The sequence below is a fragment of the Phyllostomus discolor genome, chromosome 4, assembly GCF_004126475.2.
Source record: "Phyllostomus discolor isolate MPI-MPIP mPhyDis1 chromosome 4, mPhyDis1.pri.v3, whole genome shotgun sequence".
Lineage (NCBI taxonomy): Eukaryota > Metazoa > Chordata > Mammalia > Chiroptera > Phyllostomidae > Phyllostomus > Phyllostomus discolor.
Window position 1 is genome coordinate 59,205,969 of NC_040906.2, and position 16,648 is coordinate 59,222,616.

At 34.6% G+C, this 16,648-nt stretch overlaps 1 protein-coding gene and 1 pseudogene across 1 annotated transcript in view; one reads left to right on the forward strand and one right to left on the reverse strand.

Moving 5' to 3' along the window:
• Positions 1–16,648, forward strand: part of KCNH7 (potassium voltage-gated channel subfamily H member 7) — a 480,501-nt gene that overhangs the window by 215,713 nt on the left and 248,140 nt on the right.
• Positions 148–2,897, reverse strand: LOC114494023 (annotated as a pseudogene).

Sequence of the window (16,648 nt, forward strand, 5' to 3'; positions counted from 1 at the left end):
TTCTCCATGCCCCCATGACAAAGAAAGTAGGTCCCTGGTTTGATGGAAAAAGCGGCTCCTCTTCCTAAGTAGTGTCTGCAGCTCACAGCTGAGTTCAGCAGTGGAATTGAGCAAAGAACTGGGGAGATAAAGGCAGTTAGAGTCTGGTCACTTGGGTATTGGGTTTGCCTTGTGCACCAGTTCTTTCCATAGCCTGGCCAGCTCCCTTCTCTGCTGTTCTCCCTCCTGCTGCCTGGCCTCCTACAACTGTTGCCTTCACTGGGCTCCTTGAAGCAAGTTGCTTCTTTCTGCTGTTTCCGTACATCCTCTGGCTGGTGCTTCTAAGTCTGTGCCTTCATAGTAACTTTTTGTCTGTTTTCAAGCAGAAAGGCTAAATCTGGGTTGCATTGTTCACCTTCTCTGGCAGGTTAATGGTGTTAAAATGAGTCAAAGGTAGTGTCTTGAATTTGGGCACCTCCTCTTTCTCTAGGGTTTTTATTTTCTTCATCTATAACTGGCATTCTTTGTCTTGAAAATCAACAGAGAAAGGGCATATTTCTACAGTTTTTGCCTCTGGGATATGGGGTTTAAAAGACACCCCATAATATGGCAGAGGTTGAGCTTTTACCATTACTGGCTCTTCTTCCTCATCGTGGGTGGGCATTTGGATTCTGTTCTTTAATGCAAAAGCCAGTGACTTGTGGACAGTGATTGGAAGTACTTTCTTTTCAGAAACACCCACAACATCTTCCAAGATGTTAGTCAGGCAAGGTCTGGAATGAAATTCAAATTGTTCATCATCTGATTTATTCTCTTTTTTTTTCTTCATTGATTTTATTTTTTATTGTTTGTGGTTTCTTCTTTTGACTCATATTTGTGGATTCTTTTCTCAGGCAGTTTATTGGGCGAGATGGGCACCCCTTCAAGAATTCAGAGATTAAGTTTCTATGCTCTGAATTTATATTGTTGAAGTTTCTTCAGCTCTTCAGCCTTTTAATCTGCTGAGGTCACTTTCACAGATTACAGGCCTTGTGCACTGTGCAGTTTGCAGCACAGGATTCTGTGGGTCCCTGGAAATCTTGGCCACAGCAGACTGGGATGGTCACAGAGTAATATCACCCTTTGTGCTCTGCAAGTGATGTATGTTAGGTGTTCATTTACAGAAGGCTTTGACCGGCTTTGCAAAAGGCATATATGGAAAAGCTGTTTCACCAAATGTTATTTTCTTTCCTTGACACAGGTTGAAAGGCTTTATAATGATGCATCCCTTAGTTCAATCGGATGGGAGATGGAGGATGCTTTCACAGTTCAGGTGTAAAGTTCATTACCTTATATCCCTCTTGGTTCTTAGGATGTTTGATTTTCTCATCTATGTGGAAGTGAAAGTTAACTGATTTGGTTATTTGGCTCACTGAATTCTTCACAGGTTGTCCTGCTCCTGCAAGAGTGAGTTTCTTGAATTCTTCATTCTTTTCCTTCATCTCCATCACCCCCTGCTGCATTTTCATGCTTTTTTCCAACTCTTGCTCCTCAGTACTCCCTAAAATCTTCCACCTTACAGGTAGAATATGTCTGTCCTTGGCTTTCTTATTCTTTCCAGAAGTATCTTGATGAGCAGTACCATCTACTTCTTCTTCTGGTTTCTTTTTATTGTTAGAAAATTTCATTCGTTGAAGGAAAGAATTTCACTTGTAATTACAAAGTAGCACATCTCTTGGCTTCCATCTTTACATGGTGTTTTTCTTTCTGTGCCAAATCCTTTCAAGCAGAGAGTCTAACAGATCTTCTGTGAGGCTGGGATGGAGTATTTCTTGGGGCGGTTCCCTTGACTTCTAGGGAAGAACAAGCATTTAAGGGACTGGACGGTGGCACCAGATTTTCTTTTTCTGACTCTTTTTAATAAGAGTTGTCAAGGGTCTCAAAATATGGCAGTACCTTGCTGAGGATTTACCTTTCTCAAAGGAGCTTTTTCCTGAAAAAGCCCCATCCCATGCTTCCAGGAAACTTATTCTCCAATTGGCCGTCTCTTCAAACCAAGAGTCTATGCTTAGGGTATCTTCCTTCTCATTCAAAGATACAAAATTGATGAAGTCCATGGGAGCATCATAAGAATAAGGCTTTAACCTTATTGTGACATTGTCCCCACCTGTGGTTTAATCTGTAAGTCCAATCAAAGTTACAATATACTTTCACATCCCTTCTGAAGTCTCAAAGTTTAGCAGAACCACCATGGCATTCATTCTGTACTGTTGAAAATTTGAACTCAGGCTCTCCAGTCCTAATATTTTGATTTTATATAGATAATCTAATTTTATTTCTTTTTGAATAATTAACTGATTGTCACAACGCTATTTCTTGAGTAGTCTATTCTTTCCAAAAAGTGTTAAATGCCATTTTTTCAAGCTATATTAATATGTATTCATATGTATTTTTCTGGACTCTGTAGTGTTGAGTTTGATTGAAATTATTTTAGATTTATAGAATAATTTGAGAAAACTGACTTCCTAAAAAACTGAGTTTTTAAATTTGGAGACAATACATTTCTCTAATTATTGAGTTATTTTTAGTATCATGCATTCCATAAACTCGGAGTTTTCCTCAGATAGTCGTCATACACTTTTTTTTTCAATTTGTTATCAAGAATTTTTGTTGTGTTATCCTTGTTGGTATCACAAATTATATTCTTTTACCATTATATTTTCTAATTGGTATTTCTGCTTTATTTTAAAAAACTATTGAGCTTGAGGAACTTACTATCTTGCTGAGTAATTTTTTTACTTCCAATAATTTTCAGTTGAGTCACATGAATTTTCCTGTTAGATCACCTCATCACCCACAAGTCAGAGGGGCTTCTGGAGACATCTTGCTGCCATAAAAGCTATTAAGTATCCCCCCAGGTGAGTTCTCTCTTTACCCATGTTAGTAAGAGTAAATTTTATTTTTTCACTTTAAAAAGTACATAAAACAAATCTCACTTCAGCTTTGCTGGAAGATTCACATCCATTTCAAGAGCTTCCTTTTTGCACCTACTTTGATTTTGGGTATTTTAGAATCCATGCACCAAATGTCTTGTTTCCAAATTGATTTTAGTAACACTCATCCAACACATTTTCCTATTGTGTCAGTGGTGTAATGAAAACATAACCACATGGGATCACTCACCAGAGCTCATGCTCTGAGAATATTTTTCTCATCCAATAGCTCATTGGTGAGACAGGTGAGTCATCTAAAATTTGGAAACCCAGAGGAATAAGTGTGTACACATCCATGTATCTTAATGCTATAACACTGCTAATTTATCATTCTTTATTTTTATGCAGTTTGATGCTTTCAATTAAAACTGCAAAGACAGTTTACATATGAGACTTCCTTAAGTTGTAGAGTCAATAAGTCAGCCATTCTTTTTACTAATAATCTCTGAATAGATAGTATGCACAAGTCACTACTGCACTCTGGGGCTGCAAAGGAAAAAAGATACAGTTTTTTTCCTTTGCTCTCAAAGAATTTACTCACCAGAAAATTTAAGTATTTTCTATGTGAATCTATTTTGGCAATCAGGGTGGTGACATATGTCATGGCCAGATTATTCCTGAGTGCAAGCCAACCTCTAAGCCACCACAAGTCCCTTAGCAGGTTCCAAGTCAAAACCTTAGTTTTATTATACAAGGAAATATGAAAATAACTGGTAATCTCATATCCTTCCACTTTCATTTTATTAACAAATATGTAGCTATTCATTTTAAATAATTTCTAGAGACTACATCCCATAGTCTCCTCTGTCTTTTTTATTTTAGCTCCTACCTCTGCCTTTTATGATTAATTATGTCTTTTTGTTATAGCCTTTCTTTCCAATGTGAGCTCTTTAATGTGATCCCTAACCCTGCAGCTCTTTCTTCTACAATCCTGATGCATAACAGAATACTAGAAAGTTAAACAACCAAACCCTGTGGGGTGGAATAGAGCTTGAATATTCTCATGTTATTTGAATACTGGTTATCCAATTCTATTTTTTAAATCATGTAGTAACTCTACAGCATAAAAAAAGGAAATCTTGCTGCCTGGGCCCATTTTCTGCCTAAAGCAGCTACACCTCTAAAATTCTCTGTTCCCCACCAGTCTCTCTCCACCACTAGCTTCTACTTGCCTAAAGTGAGAAGATAATAAGAAACATTTGTCAAAGACTATCATATGGCAGGTAAAATTCTAAGTGTTTTATCTGCATACTCATTTAATCTTCGCAACGCTTTCATGAAGCAACACTCTTTTTTTTCTTCTTTTATAGATGAGCAAATGAATGAAACAAAACCAGGATTTGTACCCATGAAGTTAGATTTAAAAGTTACACATTTAAACACCAAGCTACTTAAAATTATCTGTAACTTGCATTGGTATAATGAAATGAATGATTATACAACTGACAATGAAATTAAAGAAGATTGGGAGAAAAGCTTTAAAAATTGGTAAAGGAGATGGCAGGGTCATCATATAGTTAATAAAAATGATGTAATTTCTTATTCTGAGAAAATGTGTATGATAGCAGTCTATAAAAATCACAAAAGACATAGTTAAGTAAGGACTTGTCTAATTAACTTTGGAATATTAGAATTTAAAGAAGACTCAGAAAATTTAGTGAAGTGAGGAAGTATAAATAAAGGGGGGCATTGCACAGTAGCCAACAGCAGCAGACTATTTTCTACATGGGGCATGTATAAGCATTATTGCTTCCAACTTTCCAAATGCAGAAGCAGATTTATAAAGATTAAGGGTACAAGTCTTCATTTCTCCAATCCTACATCCTTATTTCTAATCCTGTTTTCATTCTTCTCATAGACACCCTCATATTATTGAGCCAAAAGATAATGTTATTAGCTAACACATACATCGTGTAAACTAGGGCATTCACCTTCAAAGAATTTATAAATACTAGTTTATTTAATACTTATCACAGACTCATAAGTTAGTACTATCTCCATTTTAAAGGAAAATTAGGTACAGGGAGATTATATAATTTGTTTGTGATATGTGGAAGGAACTCAGTCCAGCAGAATCCTCCCATCCACCATGGATGGTATAAAAATCATCCTAACACAATCTTGCTGTTCTTGAGGGAAAGGGAATGGCAATTCCCTCTAGTGGAGAACACCCCAAGCCCCAAGCCCTTTTTCCAAATGGATTCTATTGGGAATGGTATATGTGGGTGTATACATGCATAGCTCATCAATCAATGTCAAAAGGCTATAGTCATACAAAAGCAGGTATTATCTATAGACAACAATTGAAGAAACACAGAGATCTGTCATAGGTAAGGGTCTGTTCATCATGCTGATGCCAGAGGGTCTTTAAGACACATTTCAAGAGATAAGGAGTTTACTCTGTATGCCTTGAACTTAAACATCCAGTTTATATCACCAGGGCTATACAAAACAAAGCAGAGCAAGCTTCAAAAGATACAATGTACATTTCAGGCCTGATTCACATGGGAACCCCCAGTGTTAGAGTTCAGTCATGCTTGCCACCTGTGTTTTTACTTGGTTTTCCAGGGAGACTTACTAGCCCCTTTCAGGGCTTGTTCTCGCAGGGCTACGGTCTCGGAAACCACACAGACTGGTCCCTAACAGTCATATGACTGACTTTAAACCCTACATGTCTAGCTCTGCAATCCAGGTTCTTAACCTCTAGACCAAACCACAGTGAGAGGAATTTTAACTAGATCGCTGTTTTTCAGTGTATGCTCATAATATTAATGGGCTACATATAAAAAGCAGTTCTATAGTCAAAGCAGTTTACTTTTGTCAACATATCAGATCATTTAATATGAAATTGTAAAATGAATCGTACTTGCATAAATTATCATAAAGTTTAAACTATATAACATTGTTAATAGTTGACAATTTTAGATTTACAAAAAAAGAGCAGAGACAGGTTATGGTATGCAGTATCTCTAAACAAATGTTTCGATGAAATATAAACATTTTAGAAAATCTTCATATAGAAGAGTTAGAGATCAATCTCATCTCTCACCCCATCTCCGATAAAGAATAAAATTGAAACCAAGAGAGGTACTAAAACTTCTTTCCTGTGTTAAGAGTAAACTAATTTGACTCCATTTGACATCGGCCAGCATAAAAAGACCTATTTGATGACATTTGCTATAGATTTGCAATAAAAGAATACCAATATAATTATGTTAGACCCAAAAAACCTTTCTGTCCTGTATATCCCATTGTGATCCAGTGGCCAATATCCCTCCCGTTGCCCTCACTGGCTCACATAAGCGGAGCCTGAATATCATCATGAGACTGGGTGGTACTGACCCACTTCTGATACTGCCTCCTGTGCAGGTTTAGATGGTGGAAGAGCTGGTTAGTGTCATCAGCAAAGCACATCTCCTCTGAGCAACTGACACAGAAGTGTTGTATATTTGATAACTATGCATAAGAATGGCAGTTAATTTCTTTAGGAGTTTAATTTAAACTTCTCTGCAGTTTCTAAATGTAAGTGAGAGAATGAATAGAACAGAATGTTCTCATTTTGCAGAAATAGAATAGCAAACTATATATCTAGAGAAATTAGACGGAATATTATTTTAAGAGTTTCACATGAGAAGTGGCAAGAGAAAAATACCCTTTAAGAGCAATTTTATCTTTTGGTATTTTGGTGACTTCTCTCATAAAAGAAATATTTGTGCTAGCATGTAACTAATGATACAGAGAATAATACAAACTGATTGCTTAACAAATGCAACCAAATGAACCACCTCTATTTTGCTAAAATAAAAGTTAATAGCTACTTTGTATACTGAACAACTTCTGATAAAAATTACACATAAAATTTCTGCATCTGGAGGAAATTTAACCAACTGATAATATTTAATCTTTCGGGTGTTATTCTATACATATAAAAACCAACACACAATAAGTAATGAATATGTACTTATTAAATTGATTTGAAGTCTGTTAATTAAATATATATGTAGATAATAACTCTATATGGTTTTATCTAGCCAGACAGTTAGTTGTGTGTAATCAGTTATCAAAACAAATGTATTAAAGCATGAATTGTTTTCAGAATCCCTAATGCCTATTAGGGATACATCTATTATGTATCCATAGGTTCCAGCCTTTCTCCCCTACTGTGAAACACATAGTTAGATAAGTTCATAAATGCCTAAGTGTGGCAGAGCCAAAAGAGCATTCTCAGTTGTGAGAGATGTCTGTTCTCTGGCTCTTCATTAGGTACAGGATTATTGTCAGTGGGAGCACATTGCTAGGGTCCTCCAGTGCCAAGCATCACCTGTTCACATGCTCTGACTTAAATGATGACCTTACCCAGGATTTGAAGCAGAGGAAAAACAAGAAATCACAAAATAAAATTACAGAATTGCCTCTGTGGAAGTTACAAGGTTAAAGTTTGGTGATTATCTTGAATATTTTGTGGGAATAACTAAAATTGTTTAACAATATACATACAAAAATATGTGTGAAATGGAAAAAACGGATAAGTTAGTTGGTGGAGGCATTTAGATGGCAGAGAAAGAGGTTTGGGTCATTGCTGGTTGGAGTGACCATATACCCCAATTGACTTGGGGGCATTCTGAATTCATGCTTTTTGTTCCAGGATAACATTCAATTTGAATAATACATTATACTGAGTCTTGGTATTAGGGATTTCCTGTATATTACTGAGCAAAGGAATTATGTGACAGAAGGTCTGTGACAGGAAGATTATTCTATGCTTTCTTGGCACCTAGTGCAAAGGGAGGCAGGAAAAATTGGGGAAGGTTTTCCCATTTATATACGCATGAGTTGACTCTTACTTCATGAATAGGACACACATCATGAGGAGGATCCATTAGACCTAGTAGAAGTGTAATTGACAGAATTCTAAAATGATTTAAAATAAATCATGGTGGATAAAGAATCTCAAAGTAGATGTAAGTTGTAAATCTAGAGAACTTGAGAAATGACATTGGCAATAACAAAGATGAAATATTAGTAGAAAAATATTTTTAAGAAAAACTAAGGAGCCCACTATCTAAAATATTTTTCAGGGTCAAAGGCAAGTCAAGGAATTTGCTTTATCTTATCATAATCAACAAGAGTTTAAAGAAACAGGAAATACACACTTGAAATTATCAGCATATAGGTGGTTTTGCACAAATGTTAAAATTTCTGGACCAAGCTGACTTTTAAACATGGGGTCCTACATCTCCACTAACAGTATCTAGCATGGTATCCAATGTCTATATCTATATAGCTGCACATTTGCCCAACTACCTCACAGAACATACAATGATTCAATGCAGGATCAGCTAACTATAAGCAGGATGTCTGGGCACTGACCAAAGTTCTCCCAATACTTTGGACTTCGTCTTAATTGCTGTAAAGTATGTCCCAGGATTTGGAGATTAATTTCTAACTGTAAACAAAGCCTTTAGTTGTCAACAAATACCTAAGAGAAAAAAATTATTTCCTCAATAATAAGAATATATGTTTGTATATCCATTGAAAGGATCCCTTTCAGGGAAGGACATAGTTGCCTTTTATTTTGTTTTCAGGTTGTGTGATCACAGGGGAAAACATTAATAGATTAGCTGTCATCTGGCATTGATTTTTTAGGGTTTTCTAGAGGGAGATTTGGAAAAGGGATTTGGCTTTTTGGAAGAATTGAGTATAGTAGAACAAGAACTAATTCTGCTTGCTCCGTTTTAGGGAGAATTATAAAAATATAATTAATTCCCCTCAAATAATTTTTCGATATTACCCTTGGGTTCTTGTCCTGATTATTTATAAGATATACCCAGTTAAAGAAATAGTGATATTTTCAAATTTACTCCTCATTCTCCTAGCAATATCTTTTTAGACTTTGTTATTTATTTACAGAATATTTTAATAAACTGAAGTATATTATATTTATTAAGTTGGATATTTTTCTTAATCATTTTGTATCTTTCATGGTTAATAAATGAATAGCCTAGCACAGCTTTTGACACAAAATTATTAATGAAGAGTAAGTGAATGAATGAATGAATGAATAGACAGATAAGGTATACATTCTGCAAAAGCTTACCAAATTATAGTATCTTTAAAAACAGGATCTTTTTTCACTTTTATCTTTGTATCACTAAGAGTGTCTAAAAAAGGGATCTACCCATGCCAGAATTTTAACAAATGTTTGCTGAAGAATGAATCAGAACATGCATGAATGTATATGTAAATGAGCCATAACAATGCTGCCTGGCCTGTATCTTTTAATCTTACTCTTCTATCTTTTATACTCCTATTTAATTAATCTATGTAATAATATGGCTTAAAATCCAATTGCTGTGCTGGACAGTTTTCCGTATCTCCTAAAGGATATAGGAGAGAATCATGGACATTTATTAAGCTGTATCAGTTAGTCTGAGAGAAGATTCAATTGATCTATCAATCCATTAATATTCACAGTATTAAACTCATAGATTTTTATATATCACAAGTAATGAAAAAAATACAAAAGTATTTTAAACAAAATGTAGCAGTTTATAAAAGATTCGAGTTTGAAAAATAAGATGGATTATTTTGTCTTCCCAAAGTAAAATTGGATATGCTTTATTTCTAAAGCAGTACTTGAGTTTTTTAACCAATGCTTCCTTATATACATTTAAATGAAGTTCTATATTGGTTTGTATGTGTGTGTATGAGCACATGTGTCCTCTAAAATGATCTTTAAGATGCAAATTTTATAAATGATTACTTTATTTAATGGCATTGTGGGATCTCTGTTATGACATTCAGTTAGAGATGTAGGGGAAGCAAAAGTTTTCCTTGACCCTCTTAGGGTTCCTGGATGGACCTGAAAATTAGACTCACAAAGATAGATTAACAAGGGAAAAGCATACAAATTTATTTAACATAAGTTTTATATGACATGAGAAAACAAAGGCCAGAAGAAATAGTTAAATCTGAGTATTTTTATGCAAGGTTTGATCAAGAGATGAAAGATGTGATAGGACAAAGAGTGTGAGCAATTTGGCGGAAGGAGCTTAAAAAAGCCTGTGCCTTCAGATTCTTCTCTGTGTCCCTCAATCATCAGAACTAAAGATGCTCATTTCCTCCTCCAGCTGTAGGGAGGGCCTTTATCACATGAGGGCTTTGTGACTTGCTTCAGTAGAAGATCAGAGAGACCTTTCTGCACATGCCATTTCTCAAATTCCTTCCTCTTGAATATTCCATATATAAAGGTGTTATACTTTAGAGTAGCATGCCCTGAACCATGTCAGGGATTAGAGAATACTCGGTTTTATTATTCCTAGTTATACTGCCTCCAAAAGCAAATGGGCACCTCTCATTTACAAAATATAGCTACCTGAGACTAAAAAATAGGGGGAAGAGGTAGATAGAACTCTTATAGCAACAATAATCTATAATTATATCACTTTATAATTTACTATTATAATGCATCATTTACTTAGAAAAATATAATTAATCTTTTTCCCTTTGTTATCCTGATGGATAGGATAAATTAATTATATACATCTCTTTACTAAAGCTAGATTTATCTAGGAATATTTTCATTTATTTCTTTTATATTTTAATTAATTGAAAAGATAAGCAAATGTTAGAAAGCTCCCTAAACTGTATGCTTGTGATTATCAGAATTAATAATCTAAACTTATAGAAATTATTTTTAAATATTCTAAATGGTGTATCATTTTAATAGATGCAGGATATTTTTCCTATTTATAAATTAGATTTTATAGTTATTTTACAGGTTCTATTTAATATTCACATTAAATTTGAAAGTATACTTTATACATGAATAACCCAATTGATCTATTGGAAATGTTACATTACTATTGATTGTGAAGCAAGTATTCTCTAAACAATTTCTGTATATCTGACTAGTGACCAGCAATAATGCCTTGAAGAATCCTAACTCCAGCTCACCTTTATATGTATAACTTTATTTGTGAATTTTTCCCAGTCTTTTCCCTCACTCCTCTATCATCTGACTGTGTGGAACCTCTGTCAGAGACCTGTTGCTTTGGTTTTCTAAATCCTTAAAGCCAAGAAATTAGTCTCTGCTGCCCTTCTTTCCTACTCTGGCTTTTCCACACTGTTAGCTGACTAACTGACTCTCAATTCCACTGCTCTCCAGCCTGAAACTTAGGTAGAGGCTGAGAAACACATTCACAAAAATAAAAAGAATACAACCAGGCATAACCTGAAAGCCAGGCTGCAGTAACACATAGGATTACTGAATTTTTCTCTTTACTTTTAAGCAAAAAAATAAATGGCATTATGAGAAAAAAATAAGGTACTTTTCTAAGTAGAAATAAATTTTCATTATAATGTAAATGGTACAAATGCTTTTGATCATTGCATGTTTTTCCCATGTTAAAAAGAAACTGGGAGAGAGGTCAACTTTAAAGACTTTCATGGAATTTGTGTTACTGGGCTACCTCCTTTTCCTTCTGTCACCCACATCAACCTGGTAAAAAGAAGGCAAGGGTGAGGCTACATACAATCCTAGACAAAGCCACAGAGGCCAGGAAAATTGATGGTATAGGAAGAGTGGGAAGGGATTTATACATCATACAGTCTGATTTTCTCATTTTACAGATGAGGAAACCAAGATCCCAGTGGTTAAAAGTAATTCTTGACCAAAGCCACACCACTAGTTGTTGATACAGGAGGATAATAATCCAAGTTTTCTGAAGTTCGTTACTTCTCTCCTCCACCAAATCTGATGCATCATTGTGTGATTACTTTTTCCACTTAAAAGATTTAGCGTTCCCAAGTCTTGTCATCAAGAATGTAGATGAGGGGGCTGTGCCATCCACTCCATTTTTAGCCTCCACATGGGTTGGCATGTAAGAAATGGAAAATTTATGTAATATATAAAAGTTAGAATTAAATTGAGTCAAACTGAATTTCACTCTTTTATCACCATACATCAGAAACTTAACTTAGGAAATAGAGATCAGACAAATGTGGAAAAGTTTTGGGTTGCTAGACTGTGCTCATCATAACCAGTGCACAATGAGAATCCTCGACATTTTTTAAGAAATATGCCTGATTTCTGCTCTAGCAATACTTGGGAAATGAAGGCAGTTAAGAAAACCATAATATTAGAAGCTTTCTCAGCAACTTTCTCATCTCTAATTTAGTAACTTCTCATTTAGTGTGAAATAGGAAATCATTTTGTTAATTACTTGAAAACTAACTTATAAGCAATCTAGGAAAGAAGTTTCACCTTTTTTTTTTTGGCTGGTGTATTTAAAGTATTGGCAATTTGTACATTTGTGCATGTGCATTTATAATTATAATTACATTTCTAGACATTCTCCCAGAGCTAAAACTTTTTGCTGATCATAATGTTTTACAAAGAAAAAAATACAGTAAAGCAATAGGAGACTTTAATAACCTCTTGTTTTACTACCTTAACCAAAAATAAAATGACTCTAAATAACTGCATTCAGAGAGTGCTGCATAAATAATAGATAATTATAATTAAAAGTAACAATTGATAGATATTTTGTGTGTGTGTGGAGTGGTAATATGACTCAGGATAGGAGTATGACTTGGCCTTGCTCTCTCCCATTTGAGAACCTTAATAAATTTTTTAAGCCTCAGGAGAATCTAACCAGGAATATACACCTTGACCACTGAAGCAAGTCCTTGATAGTTTTAAGTTGTTAATTGAGTCCCTTGAGTAATTTATATTTAATGTCTTTGATGTAAACAGCCAGCAAAGAGAGGCAATTGAGGGTTTATTTATAATTAACGTGTTTGTATATAACATTTGAAATGGTGCATAAAAAAGTTAAAAACATATAGTACTTAGTTAACCCTGGAACCCAACGTGGGAGGCACAGCGCTTTTGTATGTTTATTAGAATCTCCGATGGACTCCAGGCTGGCTGCACATTGGTGCCTAGAAAACACTCGCTTTGTTTAGGGATAGGACTGAGGACAAGGAGTGTAAGTGACCAGAAGTCACAGGTAATTGTTTATGCTAGCTTGAGATATCAGCAACACACAATTTGAAGTTCTGTAAACTGTGAAAACCAAAATTCTTCAAGTATGCTAGAGAATGGCAGATATGATTGCTGACATTTAAAACATGCAGCTAAAAATTTTAACTTTCAACTTAAGAAATATGTTTATCAATGTATGTTTTTCTTTAATTAGGAGAGTTTTTAAACATGCAAAAAGATATAATTATTATAATATACACACTTGAAATTGCTACTCAACTGAAGAAGTATAATACAAATGAAGTTCAAGAACCCTCTCCAATAGCACTTTCTTCCCTTCCCACCACCCAAAGTAGTAACTATCCTAAATTTGGTGCTTATCACTCCTGTGCATGGTGTATAGCTCACTATAAATATGTGAGGTTTTTTTTTCAAGAAAGCATACCATAATTTATATTATAATGAGAAAAATTAACTAAAACAAAATGGAGACAGACTCAGAGAGCAAGCTGACAGCTGTGGGCAACAGTGAGGGGTGGTGCTGGAGGATGGGGGGTTGAGCAAGTAAAAGATTAAGAATTCATGAACAGAGACAACAGTGTGGTGATTGCCGAGGGAAGGGGTGGGAGGAGTGGAGGATGGTATGGGGGGTAAATAGTAATGGAAGGAGACTTGACTTGGGGTGGTGAACATATAATAGAGTTTACAGATGATGTGTTGTGGAATTGTGCACCTGAAACCTATATAATTTTGTTAGCCAGTGTCACCCAACAAATTCAACAAAAAGAAAAAATACCATTAGTTGTATTCTGCAGGTTACCTTTTCCATTCATTATGATTTTTAAATATTTATCTACTTTGATACATTTACCACTAGTCACTCATTCACATTACTAAATATTATTAGATGTATAAATATATTCCATGATTTATTTAGACATTTTTTTTGTTTGGGGAGCACCTAGCTAGTTGTTTTTCATTGTGTTTTGTTTATTTTGTTTTGCTATTGTAGGCAATGTTACTGTGATTATTCTGATATATTTACGCCTATGTATGTGTTTAAGATTTTCTATAGAGCAGTGCTACTCAATTACTAGTGTTCCATATGAAGTAGGTACAACCACCCAAAGTAAGCATTTGAAAACTTTTATAACAATTTTTATTGTTGTTCCATTACAGCTGTCCCCATTTTCTCCCCACTACTCTCCCCTGCCCTGCCCACCCCTGATCCTCCACATTCAGTCCTCCCCCTCCTGAAAACTTTTACAGCAATTTGACATTACTACAATATCCATGTATGTGCTTTCACATTTTGTAAAATTACTGTACTGCAATGGATTGTACATTTTCAACCCATAGATTGTTTAAGATGTATTTATCTAGATTATATATATTGGGACACAATTGTTTTGTCATGAGGTATTTGTGATTTGCCTTTAAAGATATTGCCATTAATTTCTGAAGAATAATTAGAATAATGTGCTGGTTTAGATTCACACCTGAAATGTGGAATGTCTTTGTTTCTTTGTTCTCTATTTACTCTGCTTTTCTCTGATTATTTTTAAAACCTTCTTTTGGTGAAAAATTATTCAGTTTTCATTTTATTTCCCCTCTACTACAGAATTTAAATACTATTTCCATTCTTCTAGTGATAACCCTTCAAAAATTTAATTCATGCTTCCTCCTCTTACATGTTATTTTAAACCAGTTTTGTGCTTCAGTTTCTTTTGAACTTCTTATCTTCCTTCTGGAATAATTTAATTCATAGTAACTAAAAAGTTTTAGTGTGAGGAATTCATTTATTTTATTCATTGAAGTTCTATTGATAGCAAATTCTTAGTGTTGTTTTAACTAAACTACATATATCCTTCTTTTGAATAAATTTCTATGCAACAGTATTTTCTAAGTACATGGAGTAATTGTTCTATGTCCTCTAACTTCTAATAATGCTATGGAGGTATTTGCAGTCAATCTAATTACAATTGTTTGGGGGAAAGGTCTTTCAGGCAGCTTTAGAAATATTGTTTTTAGTTTTCTGCAGTTTCACTATGATGTGATGTGTCTAGCTATGGATTCCTTTTTGTTTACTTGAGTGAAATTTATTAGCCTCATTTAATCTGAGGATCCATGCTTTTCAATTCTAGAAAGTACCTGTGTTTTTTCCTCCCTTCCTTTCTCTCATTATATAGAATCATTTTATCAGAAACACAGTTAGACTCATATTAAATCTTTTTACTCAGTTCTCTAAGACCCTTAAATTCTCTGACATCTTTTACATCTTGTGTCTCTGTGATAAATTCTGGCTAATTCTTTCAATTCATTATACTTATTCATTACTTATTCCTTTGGCTGGTGTCTGGAGTAACCTGTTATTTAAGTCTTCCATTATTAGATTTTCAACTTTAACCATTATTTTTCAATTATATAAATGCTTTATAAAATAATGACTATTTCAAAAAGTTAGTGTTTGTTCCATGTTTCAACCTATTTTCTCTTAGCATTTTTAATATGTGTATTTACATTATATGTTTAGTAACTAAATTATGTGGTGTTCTTTTGGATCTAATTTTAATTAAGTACTTTACTTATTCTTCATGTATTTTGTGATTGTGGACTTTTAGTTCATGTTTGGCAGGGCTTTCTCTCTGAGAATTCTGAGAACTTTCATTTCCTCCTGGCAGATGTTCTGGTACAACACTAATCCATACTAATTAATTGTGATAATTTTCTATTTGGGGGGCTCTGAGACCACCTACAGAGTGCAGATTTAAAAGTTAAACCATGTAAGTCAATGATCACAGATTTTCAAGAGGAAACATTTTTCCCATTCAATCTCAGGTCAAACTAGATGAGATTGTTTTTTAAATCTACCTTTCACCAAGGGTCCAATCTTTCATGAATTCTCAATTTGTGTGGTGCTCCCTGCTTTAAGTTTGCATAGCCATTAACACTCAGTCCTCTTAGACACGGAGATCAGAAAACCCTTGCAAAGCAGTTCTGAGGTCTACATCAGCTTCCAATCTGAATTTTAGTGTACTCCTCTCTATGGACCCTGGTTATTTCCCTTCCTTTCTTGAAAGCTCCATTCTGAGTCTAAAATGAATATTTGCTATATTTTACCCAACATTTCTGGCTATTTTATATTCATTGTGTTTTTCAAAGTATCTAATATGTCATAACACTGAAAATGGAACTGAAATTTCATCTTTTCTGTTAGCCACACTCTAAGTGCTACTGACTCCCCAGTTCTGTTCCAAACATCCACTTTCCCTGCAGTGACTTTCTCCATTTTCCTAAGTCCTCTGCATAAAGTAAGATTGGACTCAATTTCTGCCTTCTTTATGAAGCATTTTTTCACAATCTCACCCTGAAGTGAACCTCACTTTATGGGATAGGGTTCAGGTATCAGTGAAGCAATGCCATTATCTAGATTTGTGGTGTCTCAGAAGAGGAAATAGGTGCTACTCTTTCTTATTATGTAGCAGTATTATGTTGTGAAGTAAAATTTCAGTTTTGACTTGCACTGTGCCCGAATGTGCAAGAAAATGTAATTCCTTTCATGTTCCGTTACTCGTGTTGTCTTTCCCCCTAACCGCAAGTACATCTTAGTCTTAGTGCATTTACTTACTTAATGCCAAACCCATTCAATTTTCTTTCAGATCTGCTGCTTTAATTAGTCCCTTTAACTAGTGTTCACTCTAAAACAATA